The 15222-nt window shown below is 48.9% G+C and overlaps 3 non-coding genes across 3 annotated transcripts; 1 reads left to right on the plus strand and 2 right to left on the minus strand.

Moving 5' to 3' along the window:
• Positions 1-1713: 1713 nt before the first annotated feature.
• LOC136377660 (U1 spliceosomal RNA) lies at positions 1714-1877 on the minus strand. Its single transcript, XR_010746339.1, has one exon. It is a non-coding gene; the product is annotated as a U1 spliceosomal RNA (small nuclear RNA).
• A 7131-nt stretch (positions 1878-9008) lies between these two features.
• LOC136377661 (U1 spliceosomal RNA) lies at positions 9009-9172 on the plus strand. The gene has a single exon (XR_010746340.1). It is a non-coding gene; the product is annotated as a U1 spliceosomal RNA (small nuclear RNA).
• Positions 9173-14473: 5301 nt separating this feature from the next.
• TRNAY-GUA (transfer RNA tyrosine (anticodon GUA)) lies at positions 14474-14563 on the minus strand. Its single transcript is given in 2 exon segments — positions 14474-14509; positions 14527-14563. It is a non-coding gene; the product is annotated as a tRNA-Tyr (tRNA).
• Between the last annotated feature and the right edge of the window lie 659 nt (positions 14564-15222).

Below are 15222 nucleotides of genomic sequence, written 5' to 3' on the forward strand. Positions count from 1 at the left end.
GCCGGTCAGGCAGCCCCTTACATTCTTAAAGTACTTGTTGGGGTGCTGGGAGGGGATGGAGGGTTGCTTAATATACAAATGAGTTGACTAGCACAATTTGCAAGGGTCTTCTCACTTTAAAAATTCCTACGAATCAGGTAAAAAATATCTTACGCCCACCCTGGCCGGTTAGCTCGATTGGTTAGAGCATTGTTCCGCAGAGCAGAGGTTGTGGGTTCCATCCCGGGTCAGGGCACATACAGGAATAGATCGATGTTCCTGTCTCTCTCTTAACGTTAAAAAAATAAAATAAAAAATAACTCCCTCAAGGGCCTACTTAGGAAAGATTCTACTTTTCATCTCCAGAACAAACATTTGTTATTCCGTAGCTCGCTGCTTGATCCTGATAAAAACGGCCAGCCCTGGATTCACTGCCATTGAGTTGTAGCATTGATAAAACACTTATTGGCCTTCTTATGCCTGGGGGACACAGAGGTAAAACAGAAAGACACCTACGGGCACAAAGCCCTGCCTGCGTGGGATAGTCTAGGGTTTCCCCTCTGGTTATGCTTCATGCCAGAGATTTCCAACCGGTGTGCCGCAAGAGTTTTTTAAACCGGTAATACCTGACTAGTCAGGGGCCCAGACTTCTTTCCCCTTAAACGGCCAAAAAAAAAAAAAGAGAACAACAACAACAAAAAATACAGCCAACAAACACCACGGTAGCCATCTGGTGTGAATGACTCAAAAGTATACCAATTTTTGGCCCTGGCTGGATAGCTCAGTTGGTTAGAGTGTTGTCCCTGTATGCCAGTGTTTCAAGTTCAATCCCCAGTCAGGGCACATACAAAAATCAACCAATAAATGCATAAATAAGTAGAACAACAAATCGATGTTGTTCTCTCCTTCTCTCTAAAAAGGAATAAAAATTAAAAAAAAGTATACCAATTTTTCTGGTCAGCTCGGCAGAATGTTAGTAAGTTTGTGTGCCATGAGATGAAAAGGGTTGAAAATCGCTGCTTCATGCTCTGAGAAGGAGGAACAGGAGCGGGCCAGGCAGCGGGAATGGCCTGGGGGAGTCAATAGCTAGGTGGGAACCAGGGCAGTGTGGGATGAGGGCCTTTCTTATTCGGTGAGTGGAGAGTGGCAGGAGAAGAAATTGCAAAGAAAGTGGGTGAGGCCTGTAGGCCAGTCAGGCTCATAAGGCTGGTGGTACCTAGTTTGGAAAAGCGTATACAATATTCTTAATGTTTTGTAGTAAAACTATGGAAGTTGAGCTCAGACTGATCTTGCTTAAGTGTTGGGTACCATGCAGAAAATAGTCAGATGGGAGACCAGGGTTTAAAAGGAAAATTGCAGTGGGAGAATGGGGAGTGATTCAAGGTCTTAAAACCGGGGAGTGCAATTCTTCTCGAGTCTTACATTATTGCTGTCTTTGGGCAGCGAGAGACATCACAACGTCCAGCTCCACGCGCACCCATCCTTTTCCTTTTGACACGCAACGCAAACAATACAGAAGGGGGTGGGGAAAGCCTCGAGCTCTCCAGGAGGAATAAGACCTTAGTAGGAAGAACTGGATTTACATCCTCTTCACTCACTCGCAGCTAGGCGAACCCCACCAGGTAACCAGCACTCCTCCGTCTGGGAGTGCGCCGGCGACCGGCACGCACGCAAGCTCAAACGGAAGAAAAATAAAACAGCTCACAAAACCTGATCTTATGACTCCACACAAGTCAGGGGAGAGCGCGAACGCAGTCCCCCACTACCACAAATTATGCAGTCGAGTTTCCCACATTTGGGGAAATCGCAGGGGTCAGCACATCCGGAGTGCAATGGATAAGCCTCGCCCTGGGAAAACCACCTTCGTGATCATGGTATCTCCCCTGCCAGGTAAGTATGAGTTCCTCTTGCCGCCTCCACCCGAACCACCACGCTCGCTTCGCTCCTCACGCACGGTCACTTTCCTCCAGCCGCCTCCGCACCCTCGCTGCCTCGGGGACCCTGGTCGCAACCTCGCCCGGCGCCGAAACAACCTGAGGGGGCGATCGGATCTCGGGAGGCGGGGGGGGAACACGTGGAGGCCCCTGTCCGCCGTGTATGACCGGCAGCCTCTGCGCTCTTGCTCTTCTACATACGCCACGCCCTCTTCGTGACGTCCTGGCGGCCTTGGCTCCCTCTCGGATCCGCCTGGCCGCTAGAGTAGAGAAGAGGCAAGAGAGAACTGCTCTGAGTCTCCTAGTTAAAACAAAACAAAACAAACAAACAAACAAAAAACAAAAAACAGTGGGCCCCGCCTGGGTAGCTCAGTTGCTTAGGACGTTGTCCCCATACGCGGAGGTTGCCGGCTCCATCCTGGTTCATGGCACATACTGTACAAGAGTCAACCAGTCAATGCATAAATAAGTGGAATAACAAATTGATGTTTCTGTCTCTCCCTCTCTCTCAAATCAATTTGTAAAACAAAGGCATTTCTTATATAAGTAAAATCTAAAACATTGGTTTGTAGCTTAAAGTTAGATTAAGGGGTTCGATTCTCTCATGATCTGTTTCTAATGTTTTTCCTAGTGGGAAATCACACTTTGGGGGTTCTAGTTTGTTTCCTTTTTCTTTGGCCGCCCTTGTGCCCTGGAGCAGGTTGGGACAGGTTTTCTTGACCCCTAGGCTTCTCTAACTTAACACATTGACTGTGTTAAGTGAAGGAAAAAAAAAAAAAAAAAAAAAAGCAAGTGCGCCCTGGCCGGATAGCTGAGTTGCTCAGAGGACGCTCCCGAAGCCCGAGGTTGCCGGTTGGATCCTGGTCAGGGCACAATACAGGAACAGATCCGTGTTCCTCTGTGTGTGTGTCTCCCTGCCTCTCTCTCTCTCTCTCCCTCCCTCCCTTCCTCTCTCTAAAAATCAGTAAAATAAACAAACTAAAACAAATGCATAAATATATGTAGTATGCGACCCTTTGTGTGGGAAAAAGATGTGAAAATAGAAAAAAATAACCAGCCAAAATGCCTTTTCAACGCAGTGCCTTGACTGTAAGCATCTTCAAGGCCAAGGACAAGAACTGCCAGCAGATCCTGGAGTGTCCCATAATAGGTTCGTTTTTCATAGCTATATGATTATAACAACTTTGTAACATAATGCTGTGTGTATCGGAGGATTGATTTAATGAGTAAATGGACATTGGGAGCCAGGTATGGAGTGGGAGGGCAAGGAGGGACCAGGTGGTGTTCAGGTGGCATTTGGAACTGAGGATATCAGTAGGGGCTCGCTATTCTTACTAGATATAGATATGAGTAAGAAATATATGCCTGGCCCTGGCCGGTTGGCTCAGTGGTAGAGCGTCGGTCTGGCGTGCAGGAGTCCCGGGTTCAATTCCCGGCCAGGGCACACAGGAGAAGCGCCCATCTGCTTCTCCACCCCTCCCCCTCTCCTTCCTCTCTGTCTGTCTCTTCCCCTCCCGCAGCCAAGGCTCCATTGGAGCAAAGATGGCCCGGGCGCTGAGGATGGCTCTGTGGCCTCTGCCTCAGGCGCTGGGATGGCTCTGGATGCAACAGAGCGACGCCCCGGATGGGCAGAGCATCGCCCCCTGGTGGGCATGGCGGGTGGATCCCGGTCGGGCGCATGCGGGAGTCTGTCTGACTGCCTCCCGGTTTCCAGCTTCGGAAAAATGCAAAAAAAAAAAGAAAAAAAGAAAAGAAATATATGCCTAACCTTTGGTGGTGCTGTGGATAAAACGTTGACCTGGAACGTTGAGGTTGCTGGTGTAGCATCCACCGGGTCAAGAACAAATGTCGGAGACTTTCAGGAGTATAGATGTAACTTTATTGGCCAGTTTTACCTGCGCAGGGGCAAATTCCCGAGGTGTCCAGAGACACCGTGCTCACAAGGAGCTACAGATGGGAATCGCACCTAGCGCTCACAGCTAAAGCTTTTTATAAGCTAAGCAAGCAAGCCTCATACAGAAGCAGATGTGGCGGTAACCTATTTGCTAAGGGGGCTGCACATAGCATAGCAACAGGGGCTGGGGTCTAGCTCATTGGCGAATTCCAAACCTAAACTTCTGATAAGGGTCTTTTAACCAATAGAATGCAAACGTTTGTCTCTTTTTCCTTTTTTTTTTTTTCTTCTCTCTCAGCTTCCCAGAGTCCCTATCTGTCTCTGCTTCTTGAACGACCTTGGGCATGTTACTCCTAACAGAACAGGAGCAGGACCTGCCTGTAACCCTTAAGTTCCCTGTTCCATTAGTGCCTTGCTTATTTTCTGATCTTCTCTTGGTCCTTACACTGGTTCAACACCCGGGGCTTGCCTGGTCAAGGCACATATGGGAGTTGATGCATTCTGCTCCTCCCCTGTTTTCTCTCTCTCTCTCTCTCTCTCTCTCTCTCCCCCCCCCCCACCGCCGTCTCTAAAATAAATAAATAAATTTTTAGAGGAAATTATGTATTTCCTAGCTCTGTGCACTGAAGGGGCCGAGAAGTGAAGACACCTGGTAATGGTAAGCACACCCAGTGCCTTGTTCTAGCTTCGTAAATGCCATTCCCTACTAAAAAGAACCAGGCTCTGGTTCTTTATTTTTCTTCTTTTTTTTTTAATTTTTTTTTATTTGTTTTTATTTTTTTACAGAGACAAAGAGTGAGTCAGAGAGAGAGATAGACAGGGACAGACACACAGGAACAGAGAGAGATGAGAAGCATCAATCATTAGTTTTTCGTTGCACATTGCGACACCCTTGTTGTTCATTGATTGCTCATCTGGTTTGAGCAAAAGCTCACCAGCTTGGACCCAAGGTCGCTGGCTCGAGCAAGGGGTTACTCGGTCTGCTGAAGGCCCGCGGTCAAGGCACATATGAGAAAGCAATCAATGAACAACTAAGGTGTCACAATGCGCAACGAAAAACTAATGATTGATGCTTCTCATCTCTCCATTCCCATCTGTCTGTCCCTCTCTCTGACTCTCTCTCTATCTCTGTAAAAAAAAAAAAAAAAAAAAGATTTATTCTGCCAAACTTAGCGAAAATCCGACATAAAGTACTTGGTAAGTAATTATTATTGAATGCTTTAACTTACTGTAACTCTGCTTTATAAATTTTATAAAGTTACTTCCCTACTTTATAAATCACCATTACTGTGGAACTGGTGGGCGGTTAGAAAATTTTACTACTAACAGAGATACAAAAGTGGGCGGTAGGTATAAAATGGTTGACTACCCCTGCACTAGAACGCCAACTAATAAATGCAGAATGAATGATGGAATTAGAAGATCAAGATTTGGCTATCATAATGCAAAACTCATCAACAGAAGCTAAAAACTGTTGGTACGGTTTGATGAGGAACAGGATATTTGCAAATTATCTTCAAATTATCTCCACACGAATTACTTAATAATTACAAGGGGCAAGCCTGGTGAGCAGTGAGCACCCCCAGTGGCAGAGGGCTGCAGCGCTGGCCCCAGGCGCAACCATCCTGCTTCTGCGGTGTCCTCCCATATTGATCTGGACTTGGCTCCGTGACTCGCTTTGGCTGATGGAACATTAGTACATGCGATGCAAGCAGAAGGTGGAAAAGCCTTTTCTTATTGGGACTTGCTCTCACTTGCCATCCTGTGACCACCGTGAAAAGTCTAGGTCAGCCTGTCGGAGGAAGCCTGGGTTGACCTGGTCGTGAGGATGAACCACGTCATCTGAGACTGACCAGGCCCCAGCTGACTGCAACTGTCCGAGTGATCCCGCTGACTGCAACTGTCTGAGTGATCCCACTTGAGAACTGAAGAACTGCCCAGTTGAGTGAGCCCAGTCAGATTCGGTGATCCAAAGACTTGTGAGCTAGTAAAATGGTCATTATTTTATTTATTTTACTTTTTATTTTTTACAGGGACAGAAAGAGTCAGAGAGAGGGATAGACAGGGACAGACAGACAGGAACGGAGAGAGATGAGAAGCATCAATCATCAGTTTTTTGTTGCGACACCTTAGTTGATCATTGATTGCTTTCTCATATGTGCCTTGACTGTGGGCCTCAGCAGACCGAGTAACCCCTTGCTCGAGCCAGCGACCTTGGGTCCAAGCTGGTGAGCTATTTTTTTTGTTCAAACCAGATGAGTCCACGCTCAAGCTGGTGACCTCGGGGTCTCAACAAGCTGGTGACCTGGGGTCTTCCACATCCCAGTCTGACGCTTTATCCACTGCGCCACCGCCTGGTCAGGCTCGCAGACAAAATTTTAATTAAAATAATAATAATAATAATAATAACGTTAAAAATATTAAATATTCTTGCCTGACCAGGTGGTGGCGCAGTGGATAGAGTGTCGCACTGGGATGCGGAAGACCCAGGTTTGAGACCCCGAGGTACCCAGCTTGAGCGCAGGCTCATCTGGTTTGAGAAAAAAAAGCCCACCAGCTTGAACCCAAGGTCACTGGCCCCAGCAAGGGGTTACTTGGTCTGCTGAAGGCCCGCGGTCAAGGCACATATGAGAAAGCAATCAATGAACAACTAAGGTGTTGCAACGCGCAATGAATAACTAATGACTGAAGCTTCTCATCTCTCTCCGTTCCTGTCTGTCTGTCCCTGTCTATCCCTCTCTCTGACTCACTGTCTCTGTAAAAAATAATTAAATAAATAAATAAAATTAAAAAAAAATAAAAAATAAAATAAAAAATAATATATATATATATATATATATATATATATATATATAAAACATTCTCATGTTTTACAATCCATTCATTTCCTACCGCTCATGTTCATGGTTGTGGGTGGCTGGAACCAATCACAGCTGTCCTCCGGGACAACACCAAATTTTTATTGGATAATGCGTAATGTACACGGGTGGTTGTATGGCTCTCACGGAATTACATTTTAAAATATGTGGCGTTCGTGGCTCTCTCAGCCAAAAAGCTTCCCAACCCCTGATCTAGACAAAGGGATCACGAGCCTCCCCCCCTTGCATGAAACACCTGTATTCTGTAACATTTTATATGCTTTCTAATAATCATCATTTTGAAATTCTTTGTATGCGCAAAACTTGTAACCTAAGCAAGCAGGGACTAGTTTTAGACTTCCTAATGAGCTAACCCCAACACTCTTAGCAAAAGTAACTTCATTTAGCTCCTCTCCTTATCCTAAAGTTTAGGGCCTAAACTAAACATTTCCCACTATTGTGGTGACTGGGATAGGTTGTAAATCCTAGAAGGTTTGGGAATGTCTTTGTCAGGTCTGTAAAACATTCATCACTACTGTGTTACCTTATGGTCTTAGGGTGTAGGGCTGTTTTTTTCCTTTTGATAGATCCTGTAGATAAACAGTGTAACAAGAGAGCAAAAATTCAATAAGCTTGTTAGGAAATGACTTTTGTACCATGCTCCCCCTTCTCTTCCCCCAACCAGTATGTGATTATGTCTATAAAACCAGCGTCAGAGCTATATTCTGGACTGCACGATTTCGGTTTGATAATGCCCCGTGCGTGTCCCCGGCTTAATAATAAAACTCCTTCTAAAATTTCTTCTATAACCTACCTTGGTGTCTCTATGTAACTCGCGAATGAAATTACATTACAACATTTCCTGCCTTATGTAAAAAGTATACATTTTTACTTTTTATCCAATCCCAGAGATTTCCCCCCTTTGCTTTTTCCCCGCCTCCCTAATCTATCACCAGTGAATTTCAGGTAACCCCCTTACTTCTTTCCCTTTGATTCTGATGTACAGTATAAAATCAGTGGTGATTAAAAAAATTAAAAATAACTGGTGAAACTGCGATTTTCTGGAGCGCTTTCTCAATCCGTTGAGACTTTGCTTCCCGGCAATTGTAGACTGTTTGGCTCAAATAAACTCATAAAAAAAACTCTTACAGCTTTGGAAGTTTCTTCCGTCGACAATAGGTAGCAGGCGCCAGGACTTGAACATAGTTTTTGGAGGGGCACAAATCAACCTGTAACAGTCCCGAAATCCTTTATGTAGTCTTTGTTTCAAATATGCATACCTGAATGTGATTATGAAGAGACACAGGACTACCCCAAAGCTGAAGGACAGTCCACAAAATAACTGGCCTCTTAGTTCTGTGGTTTTGAATTTTCTTTTGCTATAAAGGGCATTATAGGGACAACTGATGAAAACTGGAAAATGCCTGTAGAGTAAACAATAATAATATTGTATCAATCCATGCTAATTTCTTGATTTTGATAATGGCATCATCGGGGTTAGGTACGACGATCCTTTGTTTTTAGGAACTGCACCCTAAGACAGGAAACTTCCTGAAACAACCAACAGTCAAAAAGGATGCTACAATACGTTTCCTCGGATCTCTGCCCAGCTGGAACCTTCCTGACTCTATAGTCTCCAGTTCTGTCTCTTGCCTTGCTTTGCTCCATTGCACTGACCACTCAGGAACACACCATGTTTCAATCATTTTGCTCATATCTGGGGAGGAATTCCGCACCTTTAACCTCCACTTGATCTCAAGAAAGATTCTTCCCGTATGGGAGAGAAAGGGATAAACTCGGGCGGCCTGAAAGAGGCGACCTAACCCCCACTCCCACCCCCACCCCTATCCCCGACGGAAATGTTTGATTCTCAAAGACTTGCAACACCCTTCCCCGGCCCACACGGCTACGCCTTGCCCTGATATTCTGTTCAAGTTTTCCTTTCACTATTGCAAGATCATGAATGAGGATTACAAGGGTTTCACGTTGCACTGGCCGCGGAACTCTGATCTTGGTATTTAAGTTTAATTGACACTCTGCTGCGTGTCGCAGCCCCGGATCACAGAGGTGATCTGTCTCTGACGTGACGTCATTTTGAGGTCACGATGAGGGCGGGGTGTATGCAGATGAGCAGGGACGCAGAGATGGCCGGTCCCACGCGGCCCGCGCCTCCAGGTCCCACATCCCGAGATCCAAACGCCCCCCCAGGTTGTTTCGGCGCCGGGCGAGGTTGTGACCAGGGTTCCCGAGGCAGCGAGGGTGCGGAGGCGGCTGGAGGAAAGTGACCGTGCGTGAGGAGCGAAGCGAGCGTGGTGGTTCGGGTGGAGGCGGCAAGAGGAACTCATACTTACCTGGCAGGGGAGATACCATGATCACGAAGGTGGTTTTCCCAGGGCGAGGCTTATCCATTGCACTCCGGATGTGCTGACCCCTGCGATTTCCCCAAATGTGGGAAACTCGACTGCATAATTTGTGGTAGTGGGGGACTGCGTTCGCGCTCTCCCCTGAGTCTTGCGGGTCCAAATGAAAGGTTACGTCTTGTTATCTAGGTCTTCGCAAGTTTAGAGGGAACCGCGGGTTCTTGAAGTTCTTGTTTTCTGCATAGTTGCACCTCCTTATCCCAGTTGACTTCGCTCTACGTTATTTTTTTGTCTGTTTTTAAAGCTGCGGGTAAGATCTATTTACGTGGTATGATTTCTTTCTTTCTGAGTGATGAAATTACTGGGGGTAGTATTTGACCAGTTAGTAAAACATAGCTTTCACGTGAGCATTCCTCTGTAACATTTCAGCTTTAGGTCGTGTTGTGTGCATAGAGTCCATCATCCAAGGTCAAAGCATTTTCCGTCACCGTATAGTTTGTTCTTCTTGACACCCCTCTTCCCACCCGCGCCCTTGAGTAACCACACCACTTCGTTTTTATCTACGTCCATTTTAGCAAGATTCCGCCAGGCCCAGATGACTCTGTACAATAGCCGTTTTCGTTGCGCGGCACACCCAAGAATATTTTTTCTGTCGAGCAGACCGAGGAGGGGGCGAGGAGGGGGCGGGGAGGAGGGATGGGTAGAAAAAAAATTTTTTTTTTTTTTTAATTTTTTTTTTAAACAGATAAGGGGAGAATTTATTGGCCCTACAGGAAGAAAGAGGAAAAGGGGACCTTGGTTGGAGACAGGTTCAGCGGGTTAGCCCAGGACAAGGTGCCGCTGCTCCCCTGGTTGGTTGCAAATCTCTTTCGGGGCCCCTTGGAGGGGCAAGGAATACATGCCTAGGGGAAGAAGAGGAGACGAGAAGGGACAAGGGAAAGGCATTGGCGTACTCCCCCAAGGGAGAGCGCCAAAATGGGTATAATTTTGATTCATTCACACTGCAAGGCCTTGTCATTTTCTTCTTCTTCCACAGTTTCTTTTAGCAAAGAGACAGGAAGGGGCAGGGTGAGAGACAGGAACATCGACCTGCTCCTACCGTATGTGCCCTGACCAGGGAAGGATTGAACCGGTAACCTCCAGTGCTTCTGGACAATGCGCTAACTAGCTGAGCTATCTGGTCAGAGCTGTCATCACCATCTTATTTGACAATCTAAGGGAAAAGAGGTCAGGCGTCACTGAGTAAATAGGTATTGCACGTTTATAAAATTCTTGTGGCAAACCAGTGAGTGTGCCATGGCATACCGGTTGAAACTCGCTGCTGTGCACACATTAAAGCTTGAGAAACACTGATTTAACATACTATATACAATTTTAGCCTTCTCTCTAACTTTACTCACTGGAATGTAAACTCCACAAGGCTAAGGATCCTTGACAATTTTGTTGACAGCTGGCTATCATAGGCTTTTAATGTACTGATTGGATTTAATTTCTTGATCTCAGGCTTAAAAAGAAAAAAATGTTTCCAGCAGGTTCCCAGGTTCTACCTCTGAGTCCAGATCAGATTAATAATACTGTGTCTCTCCTATGAGAAATTACAGAATTGAAAACACTTCCTGGTCAGCTTAATCAGTAATGTCCCTGAATACCATTTGCTTGAACCCCTCAGTGAGAACTATAAAAGACGGTCCCTGAGCCCAGGGAGAGGATCCCCTAGTCCACACCATTAGCTTCCAGCCTAGCCTCCTTCAACCCCCTTCTCACTTTAGGGGAATGTGGCCTTTCTGTACAGACACCAGAAAAAGGCAGGTCAAGGGTAAGTACCGTATTTCCCCATGTATAAGACGCACATAAATTTTGGGCCCGAAATTTGGGAGAAAACCATGTATTAAATAGAGTTATTGAACTCACCTGACCAGGCGGTGGCGCAGTGGATAGAGCGTCGGACTGGGATGTGGAGGATCCAGGTTCAAGACTCCGAGGTCACCAGTTTGAGCGCGGGCTCATCTGGTTTGAGCAAAAAGCTCACTAGCTTGGACCCAAGGTCGCTGGCTTGAGCAAGGGGTTAACCCACTCGGTCTGCTGTAGCCCCACGGTCAAGGCACATATGACGAGAAAGCAATCAATGAACAACTAAAGTACCACAACTGTCTGTTTGTCCCCATCTATCCCTCTCTCTGACTCTCTCTTTGTCTCTGTGAAAAAATAAAATTCAATTCAATTAAATTTTAAATAAAGTTAATGAACTCAAGTTTTTTTTTTTTGTTTTTTTATTTTATTTTATTTTTTGTATGTGACAGAGACAGAGAGCGGGACAGACAGACAGGAAGAGAGAGAGAGAGGTGAGCAGCATCAAGTCTTCCTTGGGGCACCTTAGTTGTTCATTGATTGCTTTCTCATACGTGCCTTGACCCAGGGTGGGGGGCTACAGCAGACAGAGTAACCCCTTGCTCCAGCCAGCGACCTTGGGCTCAAGCTGGTGAGCCCTGCTCAAACCAGATGAGCCCACGCTCAAGCTGGCAACCTCGGGGTTTCGGACCCGGGTCCTCCGCGTCCCAGTCCGATGCTCTATCCACTGTGCCACCGCCTGATCAGGCTGAACTCAAGTTTTATTCGTCATAAAATTCACACAACTCATCATCCGCGCGAAAAAGCGGGAAATGCGAGTTAAAAAGGAAAAACTGCCCTGGCCGGTTGGCTCAGCGGTAGAGCGTCGGCCTGGCGTGCAGGAGTCCCGGGTTCGATTCCGGGCCAGGGCACACAGGAGAGGCGCCCATTCGCTTCTCAACCCCTCCCCCTCTCCTTCCTCTCTGCCTCTCTCTTCCCCTCCCGCAACGAGGCTCCATTGGAGCAAAGATGGCCCGGGCGCTGGGGATGGCTCCGTGGCCTCTGCCTCAGGCGCTAGAGTGGCTCTGGACGCAACAGAGCGACGCCCCAGAGGGGCAGAGCATCGCCCCCTGGTGGGCGTGCCGGGTGGATCCCGGTCGGGCGCATGCGGGAGTCTGTCTGACTCCCTCCCCGTTTCCAGCTTCGGAAAAATGAAAAAAAAAAGAAAAAAGGAAAAACTACAACCGCTGTATAAGACGCACGCACTTTTTAGACACCAAATTTTTCGAAAAAGGATGCATCTTTTTTTTTTTTTTTAACAGAGTCAGAGAGAGAGTCAGAGAGAGGGATAGACAGACAGGGACGGAGAGATGAGAAGCATCAATCATTAGTTTTTCATTGCGCGTTGCAACACTTTAATTGTTCATTGATTGCTTTCTCATATGTGCCTTGACCGTGGGCCTTCAGCAGACCGTGTCGGGCCGTGCTGGGGGCCCACCCCTTGCTCGAGCCAGCGACCTTGGGTCCAAGCTGGTGAGCCTTGCTCAAACCAGATGAGCCCGCGCTCAAGCTGGCGACCTCAGGGTCTCGATACTGGGTCTTCCGCATCCCAGTCCGACGCTCTATCCACTGCGCCACCGCCCAGTCAGGCAAAGGATGCATCTTATACATGGGGAAATACGGTGCCTTATTGTTCCCACGTGTCCCTCTGTTCATCTACTGTTTCACCCTGGTTCAAACTGTAGCAGAGTCAAAACTTTACTTTTGCCCTTTTAGGGTCTCCAACAGGTCCTGAGAATTAAAAGGACATAAAACAGGTTAACCGGAGAACAGCATGCAGATTTTTGCATGTACATGGGAGCCCCCATCAGAAAATGACAACCCAAAGAAGTGAGGCTAGACAGGCTTCCAAAGAGGAGTCCTCCTGGATTCGTTTGCGGGACAACAGTGGTTAGAGACCGAGACCCGCTGCTTAGTGTTTATTGATACTGGTGTGCCATTTGCTTTTAGGCCCTGTACCTATCTTATTCAATGGATTATAATCTGTTATTATCATCAACTTGATTTGGCCAGTGGGAACCCTTTCAAACTGGCTCTTTGTGTTCTTGGCATGAACCTATTCTCCCCACCTAAGAGCCTGGCCTCCCCTCCTCCCCCCCCCCACGCCCCCTCGCCCCCGTACTGATGTGCCTGCCCCTCCACCTTCCTGCCCACAGTGACCTAGCCTCTTTGGCCCAGTGAGGCGGACTGGGAAGTGATGGGAGAAAGGAAAGCATCGGGTCAGGCCGGGAGACCACTTCCAGGGCTGCGTGAGGCAGATAGATACCAACCAAGCACTTATGGCCAGCCTGGGGGCTCAGCTCCCCTCCTCTGCCCACTCAAGGGGGTGCCTTTGTCAGGGGCGGCTGCTTCCTGAGGTAGGTCAAGGTTCTGTGATTTCCTGGAGAGGAACTGGAGTCCAGGGCAGAGAGGTAGAAAACACCGGTGGCGTCCGGGTTGGACTCCTTGCCCCAGCTCCATGTATTTTACAAACGTTTCAGATCCCACCTGGTGTGGGCCACCACCCGAGCCCGCTCACTCACCCAGCCAAAGGCCCACAGAAGTGTGTTGCCACCCTCTGACTGGACGGCAGGCAGGCACCTCTGCGCCTTTGAGGATGGGTGGCAGTGCCTCGGAGGCCCCCTGCTACTGCCAGTTACACCCCGGACAGGAAGAGTCGGCCGTGTCGGGCCGTGCTGGGGGCCCACACTCGCGCGTGCTAGTCAGTCACCCAAATCCACTGACTCCTCCCGGTCTTCCCCCGAGAAACCAAAGCTAGGTTCCCAAAGGTCCCACCCCCCCCCCCACATCCCTCAGGGGCCATAGCCAAAGAAGGTCTAAGGTTCTGTCTTTGGTCCCAGCCTACTGGTCTCCACAGATGGTGCCATTCGAGGCTGGGAGCTCTCTGTAAAAGCAGATCAATAGACTCTCCCTGAGGGTCCCCTGTCAGGCCGCAACGGTACGGCCTCCCGAACCCTGGAAGACAGACCAGAGCCTCGGGCTCAGCTCCTCTTAACAGCCGTACAGGACAGCAGGGAAGGGAGGCTGAGACTGCAGGGGCGGGGGAGGGGGGGGGTTGGGGGGGAGCGAGGAGGGAGCGTCGGGAGCGTCGGGAGCAGCTCGCCAGGAGAGGAAGGCGTGTGGGGAAGGAAACGCAGTTTCGAGTCTGAGAGGCAGAACCGGAACAGAAAAAGTGCCTGTGGCCTCAGGGGTCAGGGCAGGGCACTCGAGGCTTCTGAGAGCCACCCCTCCCTCCCATTGCGGTTCCACTGCCCGTCCTTTCTGGGGTGCGCTCCAACTGTACATCGAATTTCTGGAGTTTCCTCCCCTCAGGAGGGGAGACAGCAAGGACCACTCTCTCACCTACCCGGCTTTGTCCGCAAGGCGAAGCCGGCTCCTTCTTGGTGAAAGGCCAGCCCCCTTAATTCCTGGGTGCTTTCTGGGTGGGCCTCAGGATCCTCCCCTTCAGGACCTGGCAATTTAGCCTTAAAAACCCCGAGCTAAAGTCAGAACGCACAGGCCAGCGGCCCAGGGCGGACCTAGGCGGCGGTGCCTTTCATGAGGGCAAAAGCGTCAGGCATCTCCTTCGAGCCGGAATCGAACCAGCGACCTAAGGATGTCCGCACAGACGTAGCCTACAGTCCTCCGCTCTACCAGCTGAGCTATCGAAGGGCGCACGCTTCCTGGACTGGATCATTACTTTTTCTTGAGATGACAGACGCCAAGACACTGGAGCGCCCGAAGGATAATATGCCTTGGGTTGGCCGGGAGCCCCTTTGAAGAGAGCGGGGCCTACGCCGCCGCGGCCACTCCCTTCCCGGAGGAGGGGGTGGTGGTGGAGCGAATCCTCAGCACGTGCCTGTTCCCGGGACTAGGCGTTGGCCCGGCCCCGCGAATACGATTTTCAGGATCTCTGAGCCCGGGCTCTCACCTGTTGCCTCATTTCCCTTCCCTGTGCTCCTCTCTTGCTGACGGTAGGGAGGGGAGGGGAGGGGAGGGGAGGGGAGGGGAGGGGAGGGGCATTGGCCAAACGGCTGCGTGGGGCGGGTGGGGGCAGGCCTCCCGGAGGGGAGGAGGAGGAGCCACCGGCACCGGCACCGAGCATGCGGCTGCGAATGCCTAGCCACATGCTGGTGTTTAAAGTGCCTTTAGTTCAAAATTATCCTTGTGCCAAAAATGCATATTTATACTCTGGTTTCTCTTCAGATCGCATAAATCTTTCGCCTTTTACAAAAATGCATATTTGGTGTGTCATATTCTGCCATCATCGAAGCCAACATCGTGTTGCCCGTATCATGCAAGTCTCCTGATTGATGTCCCTGCTGCGGTCC

This window comes from Saccopteryx leptura, chromosome 6 (genome assembly GCF_036850995.1).
Source record: "Saccopteryx leptura isolate mSacLep1 chromosome 6, mSacLep1_pri_phased_curated, whole genome shotgun sequence".
NCBI classification, from domain to species: domain Eukaryota; kingdom Metazoa; phylum Chordata; class Mammalia; order Chiroptera; family Emballonuridae; genus Saccopteryx; species Saccopteryx leptura.